The sequence below is a fragment of the Anser cygnoides genome, chromosome 3, assembly GCF_040182565.1.
Source record: "Anser cygnoides isolate HZ-2024a breed goose chromosome 3, Taihu_goose_T2T_genome, whole genome shotgun sequence".
In the NCBI taxonomy this organism is placed as follows: Eukaryota; Metazoa; Chordata; class Aves; order Anseriformes; family Anatidae; genus Anser; species Anser cygnoides.
In genome coordinates, this window is record NC_089875.1 from 36,075,511 (window position 1) to 36,092,251 (window position 16,741).

At 36.1% G+C, this 16,741-nt stretch overlaps 1 protein-coding gene across 3 annotated transcripts in view; it reads right to left on the reverse strand.

The window, feature by feature from the left end:
• The window catches only part of CRIM1 (cysteine rich transmembrane BMP regulator 1), a 181,386-nt gene that overhangs the window by 97,135 nt on the left and 67,510 nt on the right, over positions 1-16,741 (reverse strand). The window lies entirely within an intron of this gene.

Consider the following 16,741-nt stretch of genomic DNA (forward strand, 5'->3'; position numbering starts at 1 on the left):
TGCTCCTGGTGCTCATATTCAAAGTGTTCCTACGGCTTTAGTGGCTTGAATATCGGAAGAGAAAAAAGGTTTGACTAGCAAGGAAGAATGAGACTCTGGCTGCAGACACATAACAGTAAAAGAAGGAATACTGAGGAACAAGTTCAACAAGTTGGTGGGAATGGTGAGAGACTGGACAACACCAAGACTGGCAAAGAGAGAATGAAGATGGAAGTAGTATTTGAAGAACTAGAGAACAGTCTTCCAAAATTATCCCATTATCAAAAGAAAGAAAAAAAATCTCAATTCTGGCAGAAAAGTTGCGTTGTGCTCTCCAATTTCCCAAGCTACACTGGGAAAAATAAATAAAAAATCATTGCCATGACTGGTTTACTCCATAATGGACTATAAAAAAAACTTGTTCATGTACAAGAAGACACCACTTTGCTCAATGTAACTGAGTGTTTTTAGAGAACAAGTGGATAAAAGACACTCAGAAAAGCAGTATTTTTAGGTAAAGACAAGATAGTGAAGGTACTTAGCATTTTAAGTATCTGTATATTCTGCAGGCATCCTTTATGGGCCTAACCAGAAAAAGAACAAAGCAGAAAACCAAGACCCAAATTTATAAACTGTTTATAACATTCCTTGGTTACTTACAGGTTTATACACTAGATGGTTCTGCTACAAATGCCACCAATTACCCTTACAAATTAATCAGCTACTTTGATTGTTGTCATTAAAGTTAGATGCAGAATATTAGAAAGAACTAAAAACTTTATTAATCTGTTTATTTAATGTCATTTTCAGAGTTAATCTCTAATGAAAATATCAGTGATTGAATATGACATATCAAGTATGAGCCTCCATAATAAAAAGTCAAGAATATCTTCTCCAAGAATTTAGTAACTCACTGTTTTGGACTTTTTTTTTTTAACTGAAATTAGTGGACATTGCAATTTAAAAAAAGGAAAGCAAAACAGCAAATGTGAAATTCTGCTTCCAAATATACATTAATTGTCAATAATAGCTTTTTTTTTTAAAGGATCATTTTTATACTCAATTTTAGTATATTCTTTGGACTTCAGTTGATGATGAAGAATCAAAACAGTATTTCTTATGTACGTGGCTGATTTCCTAACTATGCGTTACGTTCATATAAATTTTGATAGACACAAAACCTAGACATATAAGTGCTTACAAGAATGTTAATCTAGGTCTTAGCATTAGATCTTGCAAAAGCAACTTTTAGTTGAGGCATGATTATGCATTTCTTTCATGTACAAGTGTTTTAAATTTCTTGCAAGTAATACAGATTAATACTTAAATGTGATACTAGATATTGCCATAATTCTTCAAGTTCCTACTATTTAATATGACTCATTATTTTAAGAGGAAATGGCTTAAACATCCATCAAATACATGTTTTTGTTTTAATACCATGTTACTAAAGATACTTTGAAATCAACTTAAGATCATTACTTAATCCAGCGTCACTATTACTTTTGTTCTTCATCATCCCAACAAATAAACAAAAACCCATCCTTACTTCTACTTGTATAAATCCCACTTTCATACAGTATTCTCCACCTACATACAATGTAAAACTTTACCATCCCAGTATACAAATGAAACTGAGCAACTGGAGTAACAAGTAAATCTACCCAAGTCAACAGACAATTTTCATCCAGTATCCTAACTCCAGCCCACATCTGAGTCAAGGGCAGGAAGAGCCCCTTTCCCTAGACCATGACATGATTCAGTATTTCGAATGTAATGTGCTTTTTCCTTTAGCGGAAAGGAGCAAATAGCCAAAACAATATGCTATTGGCAACGTTTAAACTATTTTCTTGTAGTGTCCCTACTTCACACTTCTGGAAGCAATCTGATCTAAAACGTGAAATCCAGCAGCTCCCGAATCAGTATCACTGTATTTTTGCTAAAACTTTATAATCAGTTAGCACCACACTTGCGTAACTGTGTCATGAGCCTACCACACATGGCAATATTAATAGGTCAGTTATGTTTTACTACATTTCAGTAAAAGCTGACGAGGGCTCCTCATTTTGATACTAAGTCTGAATGGAAGACATTACCTTTAAGCAATCATTAAAAAAGTTTCAAGGTTTTTCTGCTTGTTATCTTAGTAACTGATAAGCTTGCAAATATACCTATCTTCCCTATTTACAGGGATAAAATTTTCTGCAAGGCATATTTTTAAAATTCATTGTACTTCATCAACTTAATAGCTTACGTTTTCACTTCTTCATCTAAAGAGCAATCAAAATAATATTTGGCATTTATTTTGTGAACAAATTCAAAAACAGCCATAAATGCCACTGCTTTAACAGGATTCCTGATTTAATTCCATTATATACCGTTACTTAAGATTCATCAAACCAGAGGAATCACTTGTTTAATAACTCTTTCTTCTCCTTTATTACCAAAGGCTTCCAGCTCTTACAAAAGGGACACATAAGAAAATAGCTGTCAGAGAAGAAAAATTTAAAATATAACAGACTTCCTCAAAAGACTAAAAGCGGCATTCCACAGAAAACAACTGTGAAATACTTTGCTACTTCACCCCTTTCATACACCAACCAGGGACTATTTCAAAGTGGCTTCTCAATAGACCACAACAAAAACTTGTTGCTTCTCTGTCATACACACACATTGTGAAACACTGGCCTGTATCCCAGATGTTGTTTTAAGCCATTACATTTAAGCCATTACAGGATTTTCCTGACCAACATCTTTAAAGTCAAACAAGGTATCAGTATTAAGGCTCTATTTTCTTTTTTATCTATCTCTTTATTTATCTTATTTGTGCAATAAATAGAAAGGTACACAATTATTATAAATGTTCCCATCCCTCAGTGTACCCAGAAACAGAACTTCATTTTTCAACATAGTGTATCAAACCTAAAAAAAAAAAATCAGATTTTCAAGGAAATGAAGGATATATATGTGATTTTTGATGAAATAAATCAGCACAGCAAATACATAAGATATGTATTCCTCAATAAAGAAATGGCATGACACTCAAATTACGTGGCAAGAAGATACATGTGGATCAAATTCTCCTAATCCATAACTCCCTCACAAGAACAATTTCATATAACCTCAACTGCATGTAGAAAGAGAATACAATTCTATGTTAAAGCAGATGTCTCACTTTATAATTCAGAGTTTGTAGTCAGAACACTTATAACATTAATTAAAATATATATTCATAAAACATTGTTTGACCTCCACCCTTGAAGCAGCTGATAGGTATCCTTTAATAACTGGCTGAATATGAGCCAGCAGTATGCTCAGGTGGCCAAGAAGGCCAAGAGCATCCTGGCTTGTATCAGAAATAGCGTGGCCAGAAGGACCAGGGAAGAGATTGTTGCTTTGTACTCGGGCACTGGTGAGACTGCAGCTGTGTTCAGTTTTGGGGCCTTCACTACAAGAAGGACATTGAGGTTCTCGAATGTGTCCAAAGAAGGGCAACAAAGCTGCTGAAGGGTCTAGAGAACAAGTCTTAGGAGGTAGCTGAGGGACCTGGGGTTGCTTAGCTTGGATGAAAGGAGGCTTGGGGGAGACTTTATCGCTTTCTACGACTACCTCAAAGGAGGCTGTAGCCAGGTGGGGGAGGGTCTCTTCTCCCAAGCAAGAAGTAATAGGATGAGGAAATTGCCTCAAGTTGCACCAGGGAAGGTTTATGTTGGATATTATGAAAAAAATTCTTTACTGGAAGGGTTGTAAGGCATTGGAACAGGCTGCTCAAAGAGGTAGTTGAGTCATCATCCCTGGAGGTATTCCAAAGATGAGCAGATGAGTTGGCAGTATTAGGTTAGTGACTGGACTGGACGATCTTAGAAGTCTTTTCCAACATAAGAGGTTCTATGATTCTATAATAAGGTAACCATTTTAGTAAGAACTCCTAGAACTCACTAATTAATTTAACAGAGTGAAGGGCTGTACACACTTTTACTGTTTGCTTTTCACAGAATCAGTTAACAGAAAAAGCATATATAACTTAACCACATTTCAGTCTCTCCTTTAAAATAGAGGGGGGAAGAGGAGGGGAAACATTAAAAAGGAGAACAATTAGTTACTTGTCAAGGATGCGTCCATCAAACTTCTCAGAATTTATGTCTGAACAGATAACCCACAACCCAGTTAAAAAAAAAATTAGTTGCCTGCAAATGTTGCTTTCATGTTCAACCAAGCAGCATTTCAAATGACTACACAAAGAAGAGACACTATCAGTTGGTTTGCTGATGAGCCCTCTCCGTGGGACACATTCTCTTTATAGCCTTTCATCAAACACCACTGAAGCTAGAAGCATTCTGTAGCGCTCAAATCTCACCAGGCTGAGCCAACAAAGAATCTCTGCAGAGATAAAGGAAGAGTCTGGATCAATCAAACTCAAAGTTATACAAACTATCTATTCAGAGACAGTCAATCTTCCAAAGAACTTTGGAAATGTATCCGGAAAAATAACATTAAAAAAAAAAAAATCAGAAAATCAGACAATCAGAAAAACTCACATTAAAGAATAAGACCTATAAGAATCCTATCCTTGGAAAAAAAAATTCACTCAAAAAGGCAACTTTAAAGACCATTTAATAAAAAAAATACTAAATTTATCAATAACAGTGCTATTTTAAGGTATAAATTAATTCATATTTCAAGTCAAACATTGTTTTCTGTGGGTCTGAAGGTTCAGGCTTACTTTCTGTTACTTTGGATTACCCTGCAAAAAGATCCTGCCATTACTAAGCATAGCACAGAGGACAACCTAGGAATAACAAGAGAAACCAAACCACGTAAGTTACAACATGCTGTGCTTTTAAAATGAAAATTAAGAGGGATCATACATTTTAAAAAAAAAATAGAATTTCTCAAAAAACATTTTTCATTTTCATTTGATTTTCATTTCAAAAACCACAGGAAAGTTGTAACACTTCACAAGTCAAAGCATAGTAATATTCAGGCTGCCCTTTCATTGCAGCCACAGTATATTTGTTGTAAAGTACATGAAGGGGAAGGGGAGCGACCTTCAAAGAACAGAATGAAAAGAAGAAGTCAAGATGTAGGTGGCTTTTTATTTATTTATTTATTTATTTTTTAATTAATACTAGAAAGAGTCAGTCATAAAAAACGAGCTGTAAAGCTGGAAGCAAACACCCAAATTTCTCAGTTTCTCTATATCAAAAGCACCTATATATTTTAATATGTTTCCCATGAACTTATGAAGTTGCTATGGGGAAGTGAATGTACAATGGCAAGTTACTGGAGCCTTTATTTCACAGTCAGCACTTTCTTAGACAGAAGGCAGCTTCTTTACCTTCCAGAAAGGTTTATACAATACTGGGCATTCAAACTGGCCACTAAGTTAGCAGTATTTTTATTAATACTGCCACTGAATATAGGAAGTCTAGATCTCAGGAATTTTGTTTGTTTGTTTTGTTAAGTACAGCAGTTGTAACAACCCTCATGAAACGCATAGTACATACACCCCCGGCTCCCAAACACGTCTTGGCCAACACCAAAGGGTGGAAATCAAAATGGTTCCTGAAGGAGAATTAAAAACATAGCTTTCACCTCTGTATCAAATTCTTTTCCTTCATTATATTTGCATGCTCTGCTTTGACACGCAGAGAAAGTACATGCCAAGTTGAGTTAATGGGAAAAGCAGAGCAGCAAAAGCATTGGTCAGCACAGTGAAAGGATCTTACGGTACTACATCATGTGGGAGAAACGGAGAAGAAAAGCCACTGCAGGGGCAGGAGGCTGCTCTCCTTATTCTTCAGGGGAAGTGAAACGGATCTGTGCTTTTCTGGAAACCTTTTCAGGGAGTGATTTTTATCATATTGTCAAAAATTCATGTGACCACAGATGCCTTTCCTCAGTCACCATAGAAACAAGGGCAGAGTGTTTTCATAGAAGAAGGTTACAAGAGAACTGTAGGAGACTTGGGTCCTAATGCTTCCACCGAGATACTTCAACTGTGCAGCTGCTCTCTAAAAAGTAAGTTTTTAATATGTGCATACATACATACAGATAAATATACACATAGAGAGATTAAAACTTACTTTTTCTGTTCATCCCTAGGATGCACATAGAATAAGAAGAGTTTTGGAATAGTTAACTTCATATCTGATAGTTTCATCTTTCAGAGAAGTTCAGACCAGAACGTGGTTCATTAAGATGAACACCTTGCATGAGTAAGCAAAGTGACGCAATAAGATCAGCGTAGGTGCTTTGAATACACATGTTGTGCAGCTTTGCTTTTTTGTTTAGTTGTAAACTGGTTTTGTGAAATCTAGGCTAAAATACAGCCAATTTTACAGTATAGTCTTACAGCCGCCATTGAAACCCATCACAAACAATAGGCATACTGTACTGTTACACAGTGGCAGGAAGGAAATATTAAAAGGATTAGAGATAAACAAGAAAAATGATTACCCAGCTAAAGCGGTCAGACAGACAGGGATCGATATCGGAATGCAAAATACCCCAAAGGATTTTCGAGAATCAAAAGGACAGTTATAGTAGATTAAAAAATGAGATTACCTTACACATACAATATGCACAGTCCCGTATACGGATGAACTGCTACAAATAAAAAAAGGAACAAGTGCCTGACCTTTCACCTAATACTGAACTTTATTTAAAATCCATTCTGTTTTGTAAATGAGTTTTATTCACTTTCGAGCATTCTGACACCCTGGATTTTACATACCACATGATTGAACAATCTGTCTGACCCATATTATACTCTAATCTTGTGATTTAACAGCAACAACCAGCATTAAACATGTGCTAAAAAATACAGTCAGAGACACAAATTTTACTAAATATACACTTGTCAATGTACATCTTTGCAACATGCCATTCTCTATGGATTTTTCAAAGATGTTTCATTTCAAGGACCAAATAACCATAAACATGGCTTATACCTCTCAAGACAGACAGAACCAACTAAGTAAGGCAATAATCCCATTTGGACAGCAAAGCTATTAGGATGTTGTATTCCACTTCCTCATTTTATTTTCCTCTATTTCAATACTGAATATATATATAGCTAGCATATATATTATATATATACATATATAGTGTATACATACATATATACACACACTATGTATAGTATATATTTATATATTTTCATATATATAAAAAATATTTTATAATATCATATTATATAAAAGTTCGTAACTCAAAAAAAAACAACACCACACACCAGAATGGCAGTCAAGCCGTAACTCAAGGTGTTGTCTGCCAAGGCAAGGGCTTTACCAGAATCGGTGCAGATTTATCAGACAGACACCCTTTCTTCTAAACCCAACTGCAAGTTCAGTGAAACCAATCTTGTTTGTGGCATGATTCGCACTTGGGTTCATATCTCCCAGTTCAAAGCACTTCCATGTTAGACCAAGACCCACACATGACCCAAAAACTAGTTATCCTGTTAGTCCATTTCATTTAAAACCTCTTTCAATGAATGCATATTAACATTTTTTAATATACAGTAACAACTTGACACTGGCAAGTGTGAATCCAAATCTGTTGAGGGTAACATTAGCTATTTGACACAACTGTAACTAGCAATACATAAGGAAATGAGTCCAGCCTGCTCTACACCAGACAGGGAAGCATGCAATTCCAGGGACATGATCCACGCTACCAGCAACTGCACTGCTATTAATCAAGTCAAAGCACCTTTGAACTTCAGTATTGAAAATCCTTCTGATTTCAGATGGAGAGATGAGTGGATAGATACCTGTAGTCAGATTTACAGAAATGAAGCACTGCACAATGATGTGGTTACAGATTTGTCAAGGTACTCGGCAGACAATGAGCTGTTGGTTTACCTCTGCTGTTTAAAAAATAAAAAATCAACACCATCACAACTGAAATAACATTGCACATTATTTCTTTATGTAAGAGAACTTATGCTGGATGAATGATAGTACTACTACTGGTCAATGTATTCAGTTGCAAATCAATGGAAATTTCAAAACAGAGAATGAGTATGTAAACAGTAATGAGGTGGTCTCAACTACAGAGCCAAGACTTTAAAGAATGCCAGAACAATTTGGAAGTTAGCCCAAAAAGAATATACTAAATTTTCAACCAGTGTAAACGGCATTCACTTCAATGACTTACAAAAATGTACACTATGAGTAAATTTACCTAAAGGTAATTAATAAAGCAGTAAGTAGTCTTTATTACAATGATATAGGCAGCTGCAAAACAGTTCTGTATGGGTACCAAACTGATGACAAAGCACAACTATTTGGAACAATTCTGCTTAGTATAGCTTAAAATATATATATATAAGCTAGGTGACATCTGGGAAAATAATCACAAGTATTCACTGAAGGACAAGTATTACTACATGTACCTTGATGTGACAAGAAGAAAGGGATTTAAATTTGAGCAGGCAACTTATACCCCACAAAAGGCAACAACCACTGGAGGTACTTCTGAACACAAAGAGAATAGAACTATGTGCTCTACCACAAACCCACACCCAAGGCACTATTCTCAAATCATCAAGTTTGCTTCCTAACCAAAGTCAGAAAATGTAAGCATAAGAATGACCCATAAAACACTTACATTACTTGCATTTGCAATAAATGTTATGTACAATTGAAATAAATAACTGAACTTATAATTAAACAAGAATTCACATGCATAAGAAGTTAGCAACCAAAATAAAACTCGTAACAGCAAGAATTAGTCTCTCTAGAACTAGATTCAAAACAAAACAAAACAAAAAACAACTGAGGTGTAAAGATTAACTTAGAAAAGAAAGTTCTGATATTCAGAGGAATACAACTTTTTGGTACATCTGAAATTGAATCAACTGCTATCTTTTTCTTTCTCGCCCCCCCCCCCCCCCCCCCCCCCCCCCTTTTTGGAAGTTAATCAAAATAAATAAATTTAGGATATGTGGTTTCTTCACATTCTCTGATCTCTGCTACCACTCAAAAATAAACAAACAGAAAACCAACCCCCCCACCTCAAAATGAGGACTTAAATGCCTTACAATACTTTTCACAAGGAAACTCCACTATGCAAACTAGCTTTCCTAGCTATTATGTTCAAAGAACCTCTGTATGCTTATAACCAGCTTAACCACATATTTCTTAAATTCCTTCACAAAAACACTCAAGATACGTAACACTGGAAAAATGAACTCTGCAGCATTTCATTCTTTTCTCCTCTTTAATATTCTAAGATACTGTAATATCAGAAAGTAAGAAAAGAGGCATAGCATTCTTTTAGACAAACAGAAGCTGCCTACTTTCAATGGTGAAGGCCAAAGCCCAGGTATTTCAAAACATTTTTGTTCCCCAGCTTCTATGGTTCATGTCTTCTCTTAACTTCTCTGGGTTGGCTTTTAAGTTCTTCTAAATAGCCTTTTAAATTATAGAATGTAAATGCATTTCTATTCTATACAATGCTCTATACTACTGGAGATCTTTCTGAATTCTTATTTTTTTTTACTTTTTTTTTATGAGTATTTTTTAAGTATTTGTCTCCTAGAATGAATTAAGATACTAACTACAATAACTATTACTTTGCAATTCATCAACTACCAAACTTCCAACAATCTACCAAACAAAATTTCTATGTATTAGGACTACAGGAAAAACAGCTCTATATACCCTAAGAAATGTGACAGCAAAGTAGAAGGAGCAATTACAATTTGGGGTAAAATCTATACTGACACAGAGAATTCTTATGTAAAAATCCTTGGTGCCTTGCAGTGAAAAAAATCTCCAATATTTGTAGTTTGTTTCCAATTACATAAAAAAAAAGATTGGCAACATGAAAGAATTTTCTAAACAGCTTGGTCCACCAGAAAAAGCACATCTGTGGGGTTTTTGTTATTATTGTTGTTTGCTTTCTAAAGAGATATAGATTTACTTTTGCAGAGAAATGACACTTAACAAAACTGTAGTTAAGATTATTTCACAGAATACAGAGATTGTAGATATTCCACACAAAACATTTGTCTCCAAAGATGAAATCTCCTAATAAACTAACACATCTGAGACTTCAGATGTAAGAAGAACAATTAAGCAGCATATTAGAAGACTCGGTTGTAAGAGATGTGAAAACACTTTGGTTTTATAGAGGCAATTTTTCATATTCAGTGTAAAAAATATGGAATATTTGAAATACAATATTCTATGTATATAAAATTTCTTGAATTAAAGGACCACATGAACTAGGAAAAATAATGTTAAGTGCTTAAATGTTACACAGCTAATTTTGTTAATTTCTAAACTCCTGCTTGCAATACCTGTTTTAAGCACTAGGTTTTATGGGTTTATTTTTTCATACCTACCAATCACACAAATGCAAAAACAAACAAAAACCCTTCTTTATTAAAAAAATCAAAAGAAAAAAAGAAGCAAACAATTTTATTTATAGCCTAGGACCTACAGAGTTTAAGGTTGAAAATACAGCTGTCCTACTGCAGCACAAAAGTTTTTGAGAATCAATTGGAAAAATAAACAGGTAACTGCAAATTTGAGAATCATATTACTCTGCTTCCAAAATGCAGTAGCATTCAAACCAGAAATATATACATACTTAGGTTTAAAAAAGTCACATGCACATGTGTATATATTTATAAACAGCCCTCAAACAGAATTTAGTCCACAAGGAATCACAGTATGGGAAGTCCAAACAAGTTTTTCCATTCTGCAATACTACCATACAAAACCCAATGTAAGAAAATTTTTTTTAAAACAAACTGAAAAGTATGTAATAGCCACAGTTTTTATTCCACAAATAGTCCATAAACATGTGCCTGCAAAGGGCTGTTCAAGTACCTAAACCAAGTGCTCAAAATAGACAGTATGAATGAAATACAGCTTTGTGTCTACCCTGTATTAAATGCTACCAGATATCTCCCACCTGTTGCAGCATCCCTTATTCTGCCTCAGAGTAGCAACATCACAGAGGGAATTAAATGACAAAACTACAAAAAAGCAGAAAGTTAGAGCTTACACAGCACTGAGCTTCTGTTAGCACCAGCACAAGAATTTTGCTGACTGCAGTAATCATTAAACTTGGACCCCCGTATTTCAAGCTGGATGAATGCCATCACCTTTTATTATGAACAAAAGACAGCGAGTCTGGAAAAAGATCAACGATCCTACGCCAAATATATAAAAATAATCTCTTGGTTTTAGGATATTGTTGACTGCCATGTTCTTTAATTAGATTCAATTTCTGATCTCATTTAACTATACCACTGAGTATTAACTAGCTAGAAAGCTCTCTTCCAAGAGCTTAAAGGGGAATGATCTAGAAGACTACAGGTGTGGCAAACAGTTTTTCACTTTTTTTTTTTTCTAAAAGCAGGAATACCAATCTACAAGAGTACCACAAATTATTATTTCATTTTGCTTCTTTATCCTGTGCTTTCCTTATGTTTTTCCTCTTCATTGTCCTTTCCTTTTAGGTTATCCATTTATTGCTCATGCCCTTGTTAAAGCAAATCCCCAAAACTATTTACTTCACATCTTTTCTAACCTTTTGCCTTACTTACTATACATCTTTAATAGCATAAAACACAGTAACATACTTGGTTCCGTACAAAATACACATATATACAATATATATAATACTAAATGCTATTTTCTCTCAAACATCAAAGAAAAGCATATTTGTGGCATTGCGCATAACAACTTCCACCATGCAACTAGAAAAAGAAAAACAGAGAAATTCAGCTGCAGAAGTTTTCAGTTAACAGTTTCTTAGGGCAGTTTGAGCCTTCGAATGTAGTGTTTACAAGAACTAAAATGCACATTACACACCTTTGTGAAACATGATGCATAGTGATTTTGCTAGGAAACTCCAGATATGGTTATACTTCGTAAATGCAATGAATCAAGTTAGTATTATTTCTTGTAAGGTTCCCACGATTGTATTTCCTGCACAGGTTTGGGATTGTCACACCCAAAGCCATTTTTCAGACCAAAGTTTGCGTAGTGCATGTTTCAGGAGCTGGGCACAATCGGTGTACATTACTCCTACACAGAAGTTTGCAGAGTATAATGTTCAGTGATCAGAGACAAGTCATACCAGAATGCACCTTGTGACACACCAAGCTGGGAAAGTAGGATTTTCTGCTGAATTAAAGAATTATTCAGAAACTAGTCAGTATGAGACCCTGACTCATGAAAGTGGTGCTAGCATCTCCAAAACAGAGGAAAGCAACCAATTATGTATCTGAATAATTGACAGACTCCTCACAGAAACCTGGAAAACCTCTACAAGAAGGAAATGACAAATGCAGTTTTGAATGATAACTGCAGAAGAGCCCTGAGGAAGGGACTGCTTCTGCCAACTCTCATGTCACAACAATAGTGATTCTACCTGATAAACACACGCTGGGAGGCAATGCAAGAAGGAAGGCCAGAGTTGTAGCTGATAGCTGTGATCAAAATCATTCTATCACCCAAACAAGACTAATGAAAAATAGGGAAGAAAAATATTTGAAGTTACTTGCGAACACTAGGAAATTATATCTCAAAAGATGTAATAATTGATACAGCCTAGACACTGGACTACTTGTATAACTTGATACAATACATTTCTTTAAGAAACCCAAAAGGCTAAGAAAATATTCCTTTCTACAGGCCAAGCTATGAACTGGTACTGCAGAAGTCAGCAAAACCTGAGCAGTACTAAAAAGGGAAGCCTGCTGACATCCAACAAGGCAACCGCTACCGAGCATCTCTTGCTAGAGTACCATAGACTTTGACACATGCATCCCAGAGCAGAGTTAGACTACTTTAAACAACACTATTTTCATTGTTTTTCCCTGTTTGTCTGGAAAGAGACGCCAAAGAGAATAAAATCTAGCATTGTCACATGATGAGGCATCTCACATGTCAAAGATACCTCCTCCACCGTACACCTCATGAAACAGCAGTCCTCATTGCTTTACAATAAACAGACACTGAAGTAAAATAGGAAGAACAAAAAATATTTCTGTATTAAATTGTTCCTACCTGATGATACAGATTTAATAGTTCCCATTCAAATTTTTCCAAAGAAAAAAACTGAAATTAGGAAATAACAAACTTGAACTCTAAATGCTACACATCACCAAAAATAATTTAGAAAGTCAGCAACATTTATGATATATGATATAATGATATACATGGTATAATGGGAGCAATGGCAGAAAAGTCACTGCAAAGTTCTGGATTAGTGCTGAAATTCCCATTTGAACTTCATCCTGTTTGTTATATCTTTTCTCAGACTAGACATCAGTTTAATTTCTACTGAAATGCTTGCCACTGTGTATTTTGCATTACTCAGACAACGATACATTATGTCTTTTAAACACCAGAAAGAATGGAACAAGTACATAGAAGCTAGCAGACATTTTGTAAGAGTGGTGGTAAAACAAAAACACAAAATAAAACAACAACCAATTACTTCTCCCCTCTCACCCCTCCACTCCCCCCAGAACAGCACTTCCTAAAATAATTTGTCATTAAAAAAATCCTAATGCTGCAAGTGGCTCATCTATTTCAATTCCTCCTAGCCAATCCTAATTGAACCGTCTTAACATTCATAAACAGATCTTTAATTAAAATGATTGCAGGTGTTAATTTTTAATAAAGGTGGTATTAATGAGCTGAGTTTTAAACAAGATTTTTTATTAGCGCAATTTTAAAACACATTTTCAAGAAATATGATTTCATTTATTCTTTATTTCATTTATTATTATTCATTTTATTTATTCTTTTTCAAGAAAAAAAAGAATAAATTCAAGAAAAAGAATAAATGACATAACATACCATTTAAGTATTACTGCTGACAATCAAACATTTATTCTCTAATCTTTCTCCCAGTCTATGCAATGAATGCATTTTCTCAACACAGAGTAAATATTTGCTTTCATGGAAGTCTGGATCAAGACTTACAAGATTTATCAGAGATCTCTGCAATATAACCATGTAAGAAATAGATGATTAAGTAATGCTGATACTTCAATAACGCCAAAATAGGATGCAAATATTTCAACTCTGTCACCAGTGAAGCACGCCTCCAGAATCTCACCAATGTAAAAAGAAAGAATAATTGGAATTTAATAGGAAAAGTTAGTTATTTTACTCTACCTTTCTTATACATGCATAACCCTCCCTCATCAACGCCATAGGTGAATACTTTAAAGGAAGCAAATAGAATTCAGTTTGATTCCAGTGGGATTGAGAGTACCCTCAGTAAGTTTGCCAATGACACCAAGCTGTGTTGACATGCTGGAGGGAAGGGATGCCATCCAGAGGGACCTGGACAGGGTGAATGTCAGGAAGTTCAACAAGGCCAAGTGCAAGGCCCTGTACTTGGGCTGGGGCAATCCCAAGCACAAATAAAGGCTGGGCAGAGAATGGATTAAAAGCAGCCCTGAGCAGAAGGACCTGGGGGTGTTGGTTGATGAGAAGCTCAGAAGGAGCCAACAACATGCGCTTGCAGCCCAGAAAACGAACAACATCTCAGGCTGCGTCAAAAGAAGTATGGCCAACAGGTCAAGGGAGGTGATTCTCCCTTCTCAGCTCTCATGAGACCCCACCTGGAGCCCTGTGTTCAGCTCTGGGACAACCAACATAAAAAGCACAGAATACAGAATTGAAGTGCTCTCCCACCACCCCCCTGGCAGAAAATAAAGATTACTGCCCTTCACAGTGACTGTCCGCCTATTTTGTGAGGGCCCAGTAAGGCTTAGAACAGGTTCTATACAAGACAAGCCCAAGATGATAATAAGCAGTCTACAATTGCTCTCAAAAACTATAAATATTGTTACATAAAATTTCTGTGCATTTATCCTTAGGTCAGCTATTTTAGAATACGCAAGGTAAGTTTGACTCCCTCTGCTGCCTTTCATGAGGATATATATGTAGTCCCAATGCTGGGACAAAATCCTTTCCAAGTTTTCCAGTTGCAGAGTAGTAATTCCAGTCCAAAGGGACCTATAGAAGTCACCTGGTCCCATCCCCTGCTCAGAGCAGAGCTGACGCTAGGTTAGCTCAGGTCCAAGCAATCTTGGACAGCCTCCAGGATGGCAGTCCCACCCTCACTGAGAAGCCTTATCCTGTGGTCTGACCACCCACCCACGCACCAACATCTAACTGGAGCTTTCCTTGTTGCAGCTGCTGCTGTCTGATGCTTCTCATCCTTCCTCTGCACACCTCGGAGAAGCACCTAGTTCGACATTCTTTGTAACTTATTAGGCAGCTGAAGACAGCAAAGTCTCTTCTCCAGCTTCCTTTCCTTAACCTCTCTCCCTGTACACCACATACCCCAGCCTCCTACTCAACCATCCTTCTTGTATTAGGGAACCCCAAACTGGGCACTGTTCTTGAGATGAGGTTTCTTGAGAGCTGGAGGGTATGAATGTCTCCCCTCCTGGCCCTGCAGGCTGCACTCCTGCTGGTACAACCCAGTGTGCAGTTGGCCTTCTTCACCGCAAGGGCACACTGCTGATTAATGTTCCACTTGCTGCACTGTCAGTCTGGGTCAGGATTAAGTCATTATTTCTGTCTGTGACAGGTACGACTTTTCCCCAAATTGTCATGAGACTAGAAATTTCTACAGCCAGTAACATCTTGCCCCCATTGTGGCCTTTCTGTTGTTAAGGAAAATATCTAAGGTAGGTTTTTGTGTTCCATCATTGACATCTGCAATCCAGCAAGCAAACAGAAATTTCAAAAACTTGACTTTTTTTTAAATTTTTTTTTTTTTTTTGAGCTAGATGTTTAAGACTGACAGCTGTGGTAAGGCAGGTTTTATTTTTTTTTTTTAAATCTTGAATTCAGTTTTTAGCCTTCCTCCCTCCATCTTAGTTACATGTCTCAAAGCTGTTCAAACATTCAGAAGTAGCACTGGTTTATGCATTGAAAAAAAATTTGTCTTCTGTCCACAAAATACTACTTCAGCAGGGAATTTACTTCCTCCTAATCATGGCCTAAGTTCAACTTTACCTGTAGTAGACATATTCTGAATAAACAAGAGAAAATTTTCAGAGAACTATACTGTGTTTATTACTCTATTCATAGAGAAGAATTGATTATTTTTATTAGGAATTTCAGCTTGTTTGAGCTATGAGGAAAAGAATTCTGCCTAGCACTTCATCATCCAGCCTGCTCAGTATCCATACGCAATATGGTCTCATCTTGGTGTTTCTATTTCCAGTATTTGTGCGTGGGGTGGAGGGCAGGCGTTGGGGGGAGTATCTGCATTGTATAACAGCTGAAGAGAAACACAAGCACTCTTACCCCCAACTCCCATACAAATCTGTCCCAAAATATTTAATATAAACTTAAATTTCTTTGAACCTTATCTGCTTCCGAGCCCAAAAAAACTAGATATAAAAATTTGGCATTGTCTAAGCATTATCCTCTCCTCCATCTTCCTTCAGCCAGTGCAGACCCTCTTCAGATGCATACTCTCGTCCAGACACATCCAAGACCACCAAAGCCTTGTTTATACAGGTCAAGCGCAAGGCAAATCCTAACATACCAAGTCTCGAAACATGAGGTTACACTCTTCCATGTAAACACACCCACCTATACGAACAACCCTGGTTGAACAATCAGAAACTTCTGTTTACACTGAATGACAACTTCACCGCACATTGTTGACACAAACAAAAATGACCACACAGAATAATTAAAAGGATATTTATTTATACCTATATTGGGCTTAAAAATATATATATAACCACCCT